Below are 13,612 nucleotides of genomic sequence, written 5' to 3' on the forward strand. Positions count from 1 at the left end.
TCACTTCAGGGCACCCATCACCTCCTTGTTTCTCAGAGTATAGATAAAAGGATTGAACATGGGGGTTACAACCATGTAGAAAAGGGAGAGAATTTGGTCTGAGTCTTGAGAGTCTTTGGTTGAAGGTTTCATGTAGGCAAGGATTGCAGTACCATAGAAGAGAATGACAACAAGTAGGTGAGAAGAGCAAGTAGAGAAGACTTTTTGACGTCCCTGAGCAGTGGCTACTCCAAGGACAGTAATGAGGATGCGAACATAGGAAAACAGGATCAGTGCAAATGGAGTAATGATAAATAGCAGAGTGAAAGTAAGATTCCCCACCTCACCCTGGAATGTGTCTCCATTTGACTTAAAACAGGCAAATTGTCACACAGGAAGTGGTGAATAATGTTGGTGCCATGAAAGGGCAAAGTAAAGATCAATAAGGCATTGGTAGTGCCTGTGATGATGCCCATTAGATAGCAAGCACCCACCATACCCACACATGCCTGTCTGTTCATCAGTCTGGTATAATGCAAGGGTTGACAAATGGCAGCATAACGATCATAAGCCATGGCAGAGAGCATACAGCATTCAGCAATACCAAAAAGAGCAAAGACATATAACTGAGTGAAGCAGCTGGCAGGAGAGATGGCAGGATGTGAGAAGTGAAGATCAGTCAGCATCCTAGGCACAACAGTAGTAGTGTAGAGAATCTCTATCACAGAGAGATGCCGAAGGAAGAAATACATGGGAGTGCTCAGGGCTGAGTCCAGCAGGGTGAGTGTAATGATCAGGGAGTTGCCTAACGAGGTGACTAAGTAGACAAAGAGCACACCCCCAAAAAAGGGCTCTCTGCTGGGACCCCAAATATGAGAATCCCAACAAAATAAACTCAGTCACTCCTGTCCCATTATTATCACCCATCCCTAAATCTACATCTGGGGACAGGAACAAGGTAAATAGTCTTAAAGAAGAGACACAAGTAGACACTGCTGCAATAAGAGACCCAGGTTAGACAAAACAAGAACTTCCCAAGTATGGAGATTGTGATAGATAAGCAGTGGGATATTTGAATGTTCTTTGTGAGAAAACTATACCAAATGATTTTTTAAAAATTTATCAGACATTAAATGGGAACTAAACTGAAGTCAAGTTGTTGTATATTACATCAACATAATCCTTCCCACCTCACAAAATTCTGGGTTCTATGGGTAGAAACTTCAGTCTTTCGGTATTAAAGATAAATGGAGATGTGAACAGATATAGGCATATACAGAGAAATATGAAGAGGGGAAAAACAGAGAGAAAGGAAAAGGGGAGAGGAAAAGGAGAGAATAGAGTAAAAAAGAGAAAAAAGAGAAAGGTTAAGAAGGGAGAAAAAAGAAGTAGAACACTTAGAGACTCACAGCATGAGACAGAAGATAAAAAGAAATGATGGGGGAAACTTTAAACTTCAGTTATGTTGCCCATCACTCGTGGGAATCTCTCCCAGAGCTCCTATTAACCACTAGCAGCCATTCCCATGTGGATCCCTGGTTACTATTTCTGAGGTAAAGCCATGGGGACCAATAATGATCCCCAGAGAGAGAAGTAGGAAAAAGGAGGTTCAGACTGTAATTTAGAGGAAAGTAGAAAGTCAGAAGGGATACTTTGCCCTTCGACTCTGACTTTCCTTATGAGAAATGAATAGTAGTTACCTAGGTCCTTCCACTCCCTCATCTCCCTATAATCTAGAATCAGAAATATGGGTCAGGAGATAGTTCAACCTCATCTTTGGCAACCCAATTCCACCAAAAGGGTTACAGGATGAAGGGCAATAGGTTATGTGAAAGAAATACATAACCAGTGTTACCAAGTGAATCTAAGTCTCTAATTAAGTGTTCTTTTTCCTGACTGATTTACTGACCAACTATTCCATCTCTCCTTGTCCTCTGGTCTCTCTCTTTCCTGAGACACAACACAACCCTTATGCAGACAAATCTAACCAAAATATCAGTAAGAACAAGGATAAAAACCTGTATAGAATTTTAGAAGCTCACTTTTAATTTCTGAATGTGAACAGGAAAGTTTCTCCCTCTGGACTACTGGTGCCAAAGCAGCTAGAGTATTGGACCTGAAATTTCCAAGTCTGCAGTTCAAATCCTAACTCAGTAATAAATTGATTATGGTGGCTCTGAAGAAATCACTTAATTTCCCAGCATCAGTCATCTGATCTGTAAGATAGGGATAATAAAAATAACAGTTACATAGCCTGATGATTATGCAGATTAATTGAAAGTATTCTTGGAACTTGTTTTCCAAACTTTAAAGCATTATATGCATGCAATGGCATATTTTTGGTCTATTCATAATATCTTTTCAGTAGCTGAGCAAGTATTAGTGTATTAAAAGCCCCACCAACAGATTCAGAAAAGCAGAAATATTAAACATACCCTCTATTGAAGACAAAACAATAAAACTGTGTTCAATGAAGGGAATTTGAAGGAAGGATTAAAAATCATTTCAAGACTAAATTAATTCCTAAGAATTCTTAGATCAAAGAACAAATAATAGAAGAGATAATTTCATTAAACAAAATGGCAACAATTAGGAAATAATTTTTTTGTAATGCAGGCGAAGCAAACTTAGAGGAAAATACATATCTCTAAACAGTTTCTTAATCTGAAGCCTGAAAGAATTTACTAATGACTTGGGCATGCCTCTAAAAAATTAGAAAAGCAACAAAACAAAAAGCCCAAGTCAAAACCAAACTACATTTTTTTGGAATTTGAAATTAAAACAGCAACACCATTAGCTCATCAAATTGAAAAGCAAAATCTGGAGCTGGCATTGCGAATAAATCCAACCAAATTTAGGGTTGATATTAAATGAAAAACAGGAAAATCCAATTGCCATCATCAAAACTGGAAAAAAAGATAATTCAGAATAAATGAAGATAAAATAAAATAAATGATAAAAACTACTTAGCCCAATTGTATTCCAGCGGAACTATTAATGCTGATTAAATTGATGAATTTATACAAAAATGTCAAAGTTCATATTAATTGAACAAGAAATAGAGAATTGAAATTATTCAATTTCAGAACAAAGTTAAGCATAAATGTACTTTCAAAGCAAAAAGGCCCAGGACACAGACAGGTTTACAAGTGGATTTTCAAACATTCAAAGAACATTTCATTCCAATATTACTTAAACATTTTACAAAAATAGGATAATGATTCCTACTAGAACTTTTTCTATCATATAACTAGATATCTAAACCAAAAATGGATAGAAGAAAAATTAAACAAGGGACCATAATCCTTAATGAATATCAAAATTTTAATAATATTAACAATAAGGTTACAACAAATTTAAAATGTTATATACTTTTGCTAGTCTGTATTAATACTGTGAATATTGCCCAAGTGAGACATCAAACTTAATAAGTGTTTTTTGTTCTGATTGATGCATTGAACAGTTATTGCTATCACTCCTTATCCTCTGGTCTCCCTCTTCCCTAAGATACAACACTTAGATTAATTAATAACCTTACAAAGGAAACTAAGGGTTCAAAGAAGGGGAAGAATCAACTGTTATAGAAAATTTCATTGTTGTCTTATTTTAAGAAATTGCCACAGCCACCCTTCAACAACCACCACCCTTATCAGTCAGCAGCCATCAACATCGATTCAAGAAATCTACAAGCAAAGAAATTAGAATTCTCTGAAGGCTAAGACAAAGGTTATCATTTTAGCAATGGAATATTTTGAACTATATATGATGTTTTTAGACATAATATTATTATACATTTATTATATTATACTGTTACATAAATATAACTTTTATATGACCTGAGAAACCAAAATATTAAGGTGACTTCTTTTATTACTCTATTTGCTTTATTGTGGTAGTCTGGAACCAAACTCACAATGTCTCTGAGGTATATACACATTTTTATTCCTACCTTTAAAATTAGGAAAATAAAACAGACAGTTTAAGTGTCTAGACTAAATGAATGCCAAAGACTGGCTTTTAATTCATCTTTCTGACTTCAATACTACCCACTGCACCATCTAGCAAACTAAAAGACCTGCCTGCTTGGAATATTCAGATACTATGCCACTAGATATTAAGCAAGAATAGAAGCTTTAACTATGACTCAGATGCCAGACAGTGCATTTTATAAATATTATCCCTTTAATCTCTCATAACAATCTTGAAAGTTAGGTGGTATGATTGTTTCTATTATATCATTGAGGAAATTGAAGCAAGAAAACATTAAAAAAAAAAAAAAAACAGCCAGAGTCACAAAGCTAGTGGGTATCTAATTGATTTTGGCTCTGGTCTTCCTGACTCCAGATGCAGCACTCCATCCACAGACACCACCCAGCTACCTCTAAGTGACTTTTCATACATACATTAAGTATTGATATTGCTTCATTATTCATGGTGAATAGAAGCACAATAAATTTTCCCCATTTAAATATTTTAATCCTGTCTATTTTTACTGATGCTCTGAGATGTTTATTACTAGCCTTCCTTTTAAAAATTCATCTGGAAAAAAAATGAAATGAAATTCAACTGAAACAGAAACAAATTTTAACCCATTCCTGTCATATAATTGTATGATTCTATGTGTTTCTTTTCTTTAGGATTTTTTTTTGGAAAGATAAATAGGGCCACTGCTCTATCCACTGCACCACCTAGCCACCTTAGGTTTTTCTTGAAAACAGCTTGTTGGACTTCCATTTTGTGGGTGACTTCATCCCACTCATATTTTGGTTTAACCATCTTGAACTCTTCTTTAATTTTTACTCCCACTCATATTCTCTTTACAAAGAAGGTTGTAAAAAAGAGAAGTTTGCTTAAACTTTAATGATCCAAAAGTGAACAATCTCTTTTCCCACTTCTTCTTATCTATTCTTCAACTCAAGTTCTTATTCTTTCTCCCCTCTTAATCTTTTCTTCATGACTCATCACAGCTACACTAGAATTTGTTTTGCTTATGCCACTCATATCCTACCTTTAAACTATTCTCTTCCCCTGCTTTTCTGATATTTCTCTACTGAATTAATGTATCTATGTACCAAAAAATCTGTATGTGGTGGGGGGGGGGGGGGTATGTGTGTGTGTGTGTGTCTGAAAATTGTGTTAAACCATCTTTTGTCCAGTTCAGATCAAAACTAGAGTCATGTAACATATTCCTCATCCTTTCCTCCATGGCCCTTCAATACACATTCCTTAATTATGCAAGATAGTAAGTTCCTGCCCCTTTTTCTGTTGTTGGGCGGGACTCTTCCCTCTGCAGAACCTCAGGGACTGCTGAAGAAAGACAACTCACACAGGCGATGGGGGGGAGGGGGGCAAGTCCAATTTATTTCTGCATATGTCAGCTTATATACTATATTCTATATGCGGAAGCAGGGTATGGGAGGATCTCCTGAGGCCTATATCATATTGGCCTGAGCCTCTTGCATTGCCTTTGTTGAGTGTCTCTATGCAGAAATTTGTCAAGCGAGGGACGGGTGAAATAGGGAAGTAGATGGGTAGATATGGGGGGGGAGGTAGATATGGGGGTGTCTCCCAGTTTCCTTGGGCCAAGGATTTGAGATGACCAAGGTTTGGCCTATATCCCAGAGTTTGCTCTACGGGACTTCATCTCATGTCCTGCGAGGCCAGTAGGTATGCTGTGGGGTGGCCTCCTACATTTTTCCTTTCTTCATTTTTTTTTCCTTTTCCTTCTTTTCTTTCTTAAGATCATTTTTCTTGGGCAGCTAGGTGGCACAGTGGATAGAGCACTAGCCCTGGAGTCAGGAGGACCTGAGTTTCAATACAGCCTCAGACACTTAATGACTGCCTAACTGTGACTTTGGGCAAGTGACAATGGGCAACCCCATTGCCTTAAATAAATAATTGATTAAAAAAATAAAAGATCATTTTTCTTAAATCACCTTTTTAGGCCTTTTAGGTCACTTCTTATTTCATTTCTATTATGAATGACAAAAAAGTGAAAAGCTCTGTAAGGTTGTCTGTTAGGACAATGTGTGATCTTTTTTTTTTGTTAGGTTTGTTTATTTTTTGCAAGGCAAATGAAGTTAAATGGCTTGCCCAAGGCCACACAGCTAGGTAATTATTAAGTGTCTGAGGTCGGATTTGAACTCAGGTCCTCCTGACTCCAGGGCCAGTGCTCTATCCACTGTGCCACCTAGCCGCTCCAACACTGTGTGATTGTCATTCCCATCTGACACTTCCAAGATCAAAATCTTGCATCTTACATGCCCTCTGAGGACAACCTTGGTCATACAACTGCTTCACTCTACTGCTAGAGTTTTCCCAATCAGGGAGCTTCTAGGGCCTCCCTAAGCTGAGAACTTTCCACAATGTTTCCCCTTCCAAAGAAGCTTCTGTTCATCTTTGGTTTAATCCTGAACTAAATATATCAGTTCAGTGAATGGTCACTTGGGATTTGGGGATTATTGCTTTATCTGCTATTCTTGTTAAGTCATTACTGCATCTTTCACATAGACACCATTACCTGAAAAGCAAGCAATAATTCATTATTTATTATATGTCACATACAGTGGCAAATTTTAGGAACATAAAGACCAAAAATTACATAGTCACTGACATTAAGGAAGTTATATTTCTTTAGGGAGATGGCATGTATGTATATACAAAATAAATAGAATTTGATGGGAAAGGGCAAAGACATTAGCAGCTGGGAAGATCACAGATGATGGGACTTCAACTGAGTATTGAAAAAAACGAGGAATTCTAAAAGATGGAGAGGAGGGAAAAGTTCATTCTAAACAAGAACAGAGATAGGAGACTGAACAGCCAATTTAACTAAAACATAGAGGGAACGAAAATGAAATGAATAATTAGTCTGGAAAAGTGAATTGCAGTCAGCTAATAAAACTACTTATCATAAAGTTCTTCCTTGATTTTGGCCTCACTGCCTCCAGCTATACCCATAGTACACAATCTAAAGCAGAGAAAGAAGGAAGAGAATCCTTTTTTTTTGAGTTTTACAATTTTTCCCCTAATCTTCCTCCCCTCCCCTCCCAGAGAAGGCAGTTTGTTAGCCTTCACAATGTTTCCATGGTATACATTGACCGAAGTTGAATATGATGAGAGAGAAATAATATCCTTAAGGAAGAAAAATAAAGTATAAGAGATGGAAAAATTATATAGTAAGATAAGGGTTTTTTCCCCTTAAATTAAAATTGATACTCTTTGGTCTTCTTCCAAACTTCACAATTCTTTCTCTGGATACAGATGGTATTCCCCATTTCAAATAGCCCAGAATTGACCTTGATTGTTGCACTGATGGAATGAGTAAGTCCATCAAGGTTGGTCATCACCCCCATGTTGATGTTAGGGTGTACAAAGTTTTTCTTGTTCTGCTCATCTCACTCAGCATCAGTTCATGCAAATCACTCCAGGCTTCCCTGAATTACCATCCCTCCTGGTTTCTAATAGAACAATAGTGTTCCATGACATACAAATACCACAGTTTGTTAAGCCATTCCCCAATTGAAGGACATTTACTTAATTTCCAATTTTTTGCCACCACAACCTGGGCTATTATGAATATTTTTGTAGAAGTTATATTTTTAAGGTTTTCATAATCTCTTCAGGGTACAGGCCCAGTAGTGGTATTGTTAGATCAAAGGGTATGCACATTTTTGTTTCTCTTTGGGCTTAATTCCAAATTTCTCTCCAGAAAGGTTGGATGAGTTCACAGTTCCACCAATAATGTATTAGTGTCTCAGATTTCCCCCATCCCTTCCAACATCGATCATTGCCCTTTCTGGTCATATTGGCCAGTCTGAGAGGTGTGATGCTTTAATTTGTATTTCTCTAAAAAGTAATAATTTAGAGCAATTTTTATTTAACTGTAGATGGATTTAATTTCCTCATCTATAAATTACCTTTACATATCCTTTGACCATTTGTCAATTGGGCAGTGGGTTTTTTTTAAAAATTTGACTCAATTCTCTGTATATTTTAGAAATGATTCCTTTGTCAGAAATACTAGTTGTAAAAGTTCTTTCCCAATTTACTATATTTCTTTTGATCATGGTTACAGTAGTTTTATCTGTGCAAAAGCTTTTTAATTTAATGTAATCAAAAATTGTCTAATTTGTTTTTAATGATGTTCTCCATCTCTTCCTTGGTCAAAAACTGCTTCCCTTTCCATAGATCTGACAGGTAAACCACTCCTTCATCTTCAAGTTTGCTTATAATAATGCTTTTTATGTCTAAATCCTGTATCCATTTTGATCTTATCTTGATGTAGGGTGTGAGGTGTTGGTCTAATCTAAGTAACTTCCATACTAAATTCTAATTTTCACAACAGTTTTTTATTAAAGAGAGTTTTTATTCCAATAGCTGGACTCTTTAGATTTATCAAAAAGCAGATTACTATAATCATTTCCTACTATTGCACCTAATCTATTCCACTGATCTACCACACTATTTCTTAGCCAATACCAGACAGTTTTGATTACTGATCCTTTATAATTTTAGATCTGGTAAGGCTTAGTCACCTTCTTTTACACTTTTTTTTTTCATTGAATCCCTGGAAATTCTTGAATTTTATTTTGTCATATGAATATATTTACAAATTTTTCTAACTCATTAAAGTAATTTTTTTGAATTTTGATTGGTAGGGCACTAAACAGGTAGTTTAGTTGGTAGAATTGTCAATTGTATTATATTAGCTCGGCCTGTCCATGAGCAGTTGAAGTTTGTCCAGTTATTTAAATCTGATTTTGTTTGTGTGAGAAGTGTTTTGTAATTGTTTTCAAAAAGTAAGGCAAATGGGGTTAAGTGGCTTGCCCAAGGCCACACAGCTAGGTAATTATTAAGTGCCTGAGACCAGATTTGAACCCAAGGTATTCCTGACTCCAAGGTCGGTGCTTTATCCACTATGCCACCTAGCCACCCCCTTTCAAAAAGTTTTTGAGTCTATCTTGGCAGATAGACTCCTAGGTATTTTATGTTATCTAAAGTTACTTTGAATGGAATTTCTCTTTCTAGCCCTTTCTAACTGTATCTTGCTAGTCATATATAGAAATGTTGAGGATTTATGAGGGTTTATATTATATCCTGCTACTTTGCTAAAGTTGTTAATTTTATCTAGTAATTTTTTAGATGATTTTTTGTTATTCTCTAATTAAACCATCATGTCATCTGCAAAGAGTGAGAGTTTTGTCTCTTCCTTCCCATTTCTAACTCCTTCAATTTCTTTTCCTTCTCTTACTGCCAAGGCCAACATTTCTAATACGATATTGCATAGTAGTGCTAATAATGGGCATCCTTGTTTCACCCCTGACATTATTGGGAATGCCTCAAGCCTATGCATATGATGCTTGTTGATGAAACCAGATAGAAAATACTTATTATTCTAAGGAACAAACCATTTATTCCTACACTCTTTACTGTTTTTAATAGGAATGGGTGCTGTATTTTGTCAAAAGCTTTGTTAGCATCGATTGATATAATCATATGTTTTCAGATAGGTTTGTTATTAATATAATTAATTATTCTGAGAGTTTTCCTTATATTGAACCAACTCTGCATCCCTGGAATAAATACTACTAGGTAATAGTGTATTATCCTAGTGATAACTTCTTGTAATTGTTTTGCTAAGATTTTATTTAAGCTTTTGGCATCTATATTCATTAGGGAGATAGCTCTATAATTTTCTTTCTGTTTTAACTCTTCCTGGTTTAGGTATCAGAACCATATTGGTGTTATAGAAAGAGTTAAACAGAGTTCCATCTTCCCCTGTTTTTTTTTTTGTTTTATTGCTAGGCAATGGGGTTAAGTGGCTTGCCCAAGGCCACACAACTAGGTAATTATTAAGTGTCTGAGGCCGGATTAAAACTCAGGTAGTCTGACTCCAGGGCCAGTGCACTATCCACTGGGCAACCTAGCCGCCCCCTTCCTCTATTTTTCCAAAGAGTTTATATAGAATTGGAGCCAATTGTTTCTTAAGTGTTTGATAGAATTCACTTGTGAATCCAACTGGCCCTGGAGATTTTTTTCTTAAGAAGTTCAATAATGGCTTGTTATATTTCTTTTTCTGAGATAGGGTTGTTTAGGTTTTTAATTTCCTCCTCACTTAACCTGAGCAACTTATATTTTTTTAAATATTCATCCATTTCACTTAGATTGTCAAATTTATTGTCATACAGTTGGGCAAAATAATACCAAATTATTCCTTTAATTTCCTCCTCATTTTGGGTAAGTTTACCTTTTTTCATTTATGATGCTAGTAATTTGGTTTTCTTCTTTCTTTCTTTTAATGAAATTGACCCGAGGTTTATCAATTTTATTTTTTTCATGAAACAAATTCTTGCTTTTATTTATTAGTTCAATAGTTTTCTTGCTTTTTATTTTATTAATTACTCCTTTAATTTTTACGATTTGTAATTTGGTATTTAATTGGTGGTTTTTAAATTGTTCTTTCTCTAAAATTTTTTGGCTGCATATTTAGTTTATTGATTTCTTCTTACTCTAATTTATTCATGTAAGCATTTAAAGATATAATATATCCCCTGATTGATGCCTTGAGTATATCCCACAGATTTTGGTATTTTGTTTCATTATTGCCATTATCTAGGATGAAATAATTAATTCAAATTTTCAATTTGCTGTTTGATCCATTCATTCTTTAAAATGAGGTTATTTAGTTTCCAATTAGTTTTGGGTGTATATCTCCCTGGCCCAATGTTGACTGTGATTTTTATTGCATTATGATCTGAGAAAGATGTATTCACTATTTATGCCTTTCTGCAATTGATAATTAGGTTTTTATGCTCTAGTACATGGTCAGTTTTTGTGCAAGTGTCATGTACTGCAGGGGGAAAAGTATATTCCTTTCTATCCCCATTCAGTTTCCTCCATAAGTCTATCATATCTAGGTTTTCTAACAATCTATCTGTTTAGCTTCCTTCTTGTTTATTTTATGGTTAGATTTATCTAAATCTGAGAGGGGGAGGTTGAGGTCTCCCACTAGTAGAGTTTTGCTGTCTGTCTTCCTGTAGCTCTTTCAACTTCTCCTCTAAGAATCTGGATGCTATGCCACTAGGTGTATATATATATTTAGTACTGAAATTACTTTATTGTCTATGGTAACTTTTAGGAGAATATAGTTTCCTTCCTTACCTCTTTTAACACTATCTATTTTTGCATCTACTTTGCCTGAGATAAGGATTGCAATCCCTGCTTTTTTCATTTCAGCTAAAGTAAAATATAGTTTGCTCCAACTTTTTACTTTTTCTCTATATGTATGTCTCTACTTCAAATGAGTTTCTTGTTAGCAGTATATTGTAGGATTCTGGTTTTCAATCCACTCTGCTATTTACTTACATGTTAAGTGATAGTTCATCCCATTCATTGTTAACTCTTTATTGCTCTCCATGCTATCTTCCCTCTGTTTATATTTTCCCCTTTTTTCCTTTTTACCATATTTCCCAGTATTTTGTTTCTGAATACTGCCATCTTCAGTGTGTTTGCCCTCCTTTATCAACTCCCCTCCCCTTTCTTTCCCCCTTTCCTTTTTCCCCTTCTTCCCTCCCTTCTTTCTGTTAGTTCCCTTTTTTCTCCCCCATTCTCATCCCCTACCTCCCCTTTTCCCCTTTTAAAATTTGAAAGGTAAGATAAGTTTCATAACTTAACTGAGTGTTTGTGTAAGTTAACTTTAAGCCAAGTCTGATGAGAGGAAGATTCAGGTGGCTCTTAGCTCCTTCCTTCTTCCCCTCTATTACAATAGGTCTTTTGCACCTCTTAATGTAATGAGATTTACCCCATTCAGTCTCCTCCATCCTACTGTTTCCTTATTGTACCCATTTTTAAGGAGGTATTGTTTTTAAATCATTTTGAGTCCCAGATAAGTCATGAGTATCCTTCACTTCTGGCTAAGTATATTCTCTCTAATAGACTTACATTTCTCAAAAGTTATGAGAATCTTTCTCCCAGGAGAGGGTATAGTCAGTTGCATCTCATTGGATAGCAGTTTTTTCCCCTTTAGCCTTTTTTATTTTTTTTTTACCTTTTCATGTGTCTCTTGAACCTCCTATTTGCTCTCCAAATTTTCTATTAAGCTCTGTTCTTTTCATCAGGTAATATTGAAAGTCTTCTAGTTTGTTAAATATCCATCTTTTTCCCTTAAAAAGAAGGCTCAGCTTTGCTGGGTAGTGGATTCTTAGATGCATTCCAAGCTCCCTTGTTCTTCCAGGCCCTTTGATCCCTTAATGTTGATGCAGCCAGGTCCTGTGTAATCCTTACTGTGGTTCCTTGGTATCTAAATTGTTTCTTTCTGCCTGCTTGCAGGATTTTCTCTTTTATTTGATAGTTCTGGAATTTGGCTACATCTTTCCTTGTTGTTTTCATTTTATGATCTCTTTTTGGAGGGGATCAATGTATTCTTTCAATAAGAATTTTGCCCTCTGATTCCATGATATCAGGGAAGTTTTCCATTACTAAATCCTGTAATATTAAGTCCAGGTTTTTTTCCCTTCAGTGTTTTCATGAATACCTATAATTCTCAGGTTGTCCTTTCTCAATTGGTTCTCAATTTGCTGATGAGGTATTTTAAATTTCCTTCTATTATTTTTGGCTTTGTTTAACAGACTCTTGCTATCTCATGAAGTCATTAGTTTCCACAGACTCCTTTTCTTTAGAGAAGAATTTTCTTCATTTACCTTTTGCAGTTCCTTTTCCAATTGGTCAATTCTATCTTTGAAAGAATTTCCCATTTGACCAATTGAAATTTTTTGTTGTTGTTGTTGTTGGGGTGTTTTTTAGGTTTTTGCAAGGCAATTGTGTTAAGTTGCTTGCCCAAGGTCACAAAGCTAGGTAATTATTAAGTTTCTGAGTCCAGATTTGAACTCTGCTACTCCTGACTCCAGGGCCAGTGCTCTATCCACTGAACTACCTAGCTGCCCCCCCCCTTTTAAATTCAACAATTAAGTGTTTATTCTGTGAAGAGCACCATTGTTAAAGCATGGCAAAAAACAAAGATTAGACATGATAGAGTCCAATCTTCATGCAAAGTATACTCATATAACTCTCATATACAATAATTCTTACTACGTATATTAGAGAGGTGCAGCATATAATCAAGGCTTAGGTGGAAATACAAGCATCAAAAAACAAAAGGCTTATTTATAAAGGGCAATATTGAAATCCCTGCACTTATATTTCAGTTATGCCACCTTAAGCCTTTGCCAACTATACCTGATTTCTCTTCTCTTGGTACTTGATATGTTCACCCTTTTGGAAGGGACATCTGCATCATTACCTCTGTGATGTCTTTGTCCTGTATCAATGTCTGGAAGAAGAGATGACGCACTCCAGGTCTAAGGAAATATCTTAATCTGTGGAGACAGGATTTTCTGGGTGGGTATACCAGAGTTGGCTTTTTCCCCACAGACTCTGCTATGGCAGGTAGCATGGGCTTCTCTGCCTTGTCTTGCATTTCTAGGGCAGAAATCCAGGGAAACTGCCCTGCAAGCAAATTTTGTGGAAAGGGAAAGAAGTCTTTCTGGCACAGACTAGTGCCATCACCCTAGCTATTCTTATTTAGCCAGTCACTAGGGCATGGGTCAGGATAAAGGGCACAGATTCATTTTGG

General features: G+C 35.9%; 1 pseudogene; it reads right to left on the reverse strand.

Moving 5' to 3' along the window:
- Nucleotides 1-906, reverse strand: LOC141511595 (olfactory receptor 10P22-like; annotated as a pseudogene).
- Nucleotides 907-13,612: the final 12,706 nt, after the last annotated feature.

The sequence above is a fragment of the Macrotis lagotis genome, chromosome 2, assembly GCF_037893015.1.
Source record: "Macrotis lagotis isolate mMagLag1 chromosome 2, bilby.v1.9.chrom.fasta, whole genome shotgun sequence".
Classification (NCBI taxonomy): Eukaryota; Metazoa; Chordata; class Mammalia; order Peramelemorphia; family Peramelidae; genus Macrotis; species Macrotis lagotis.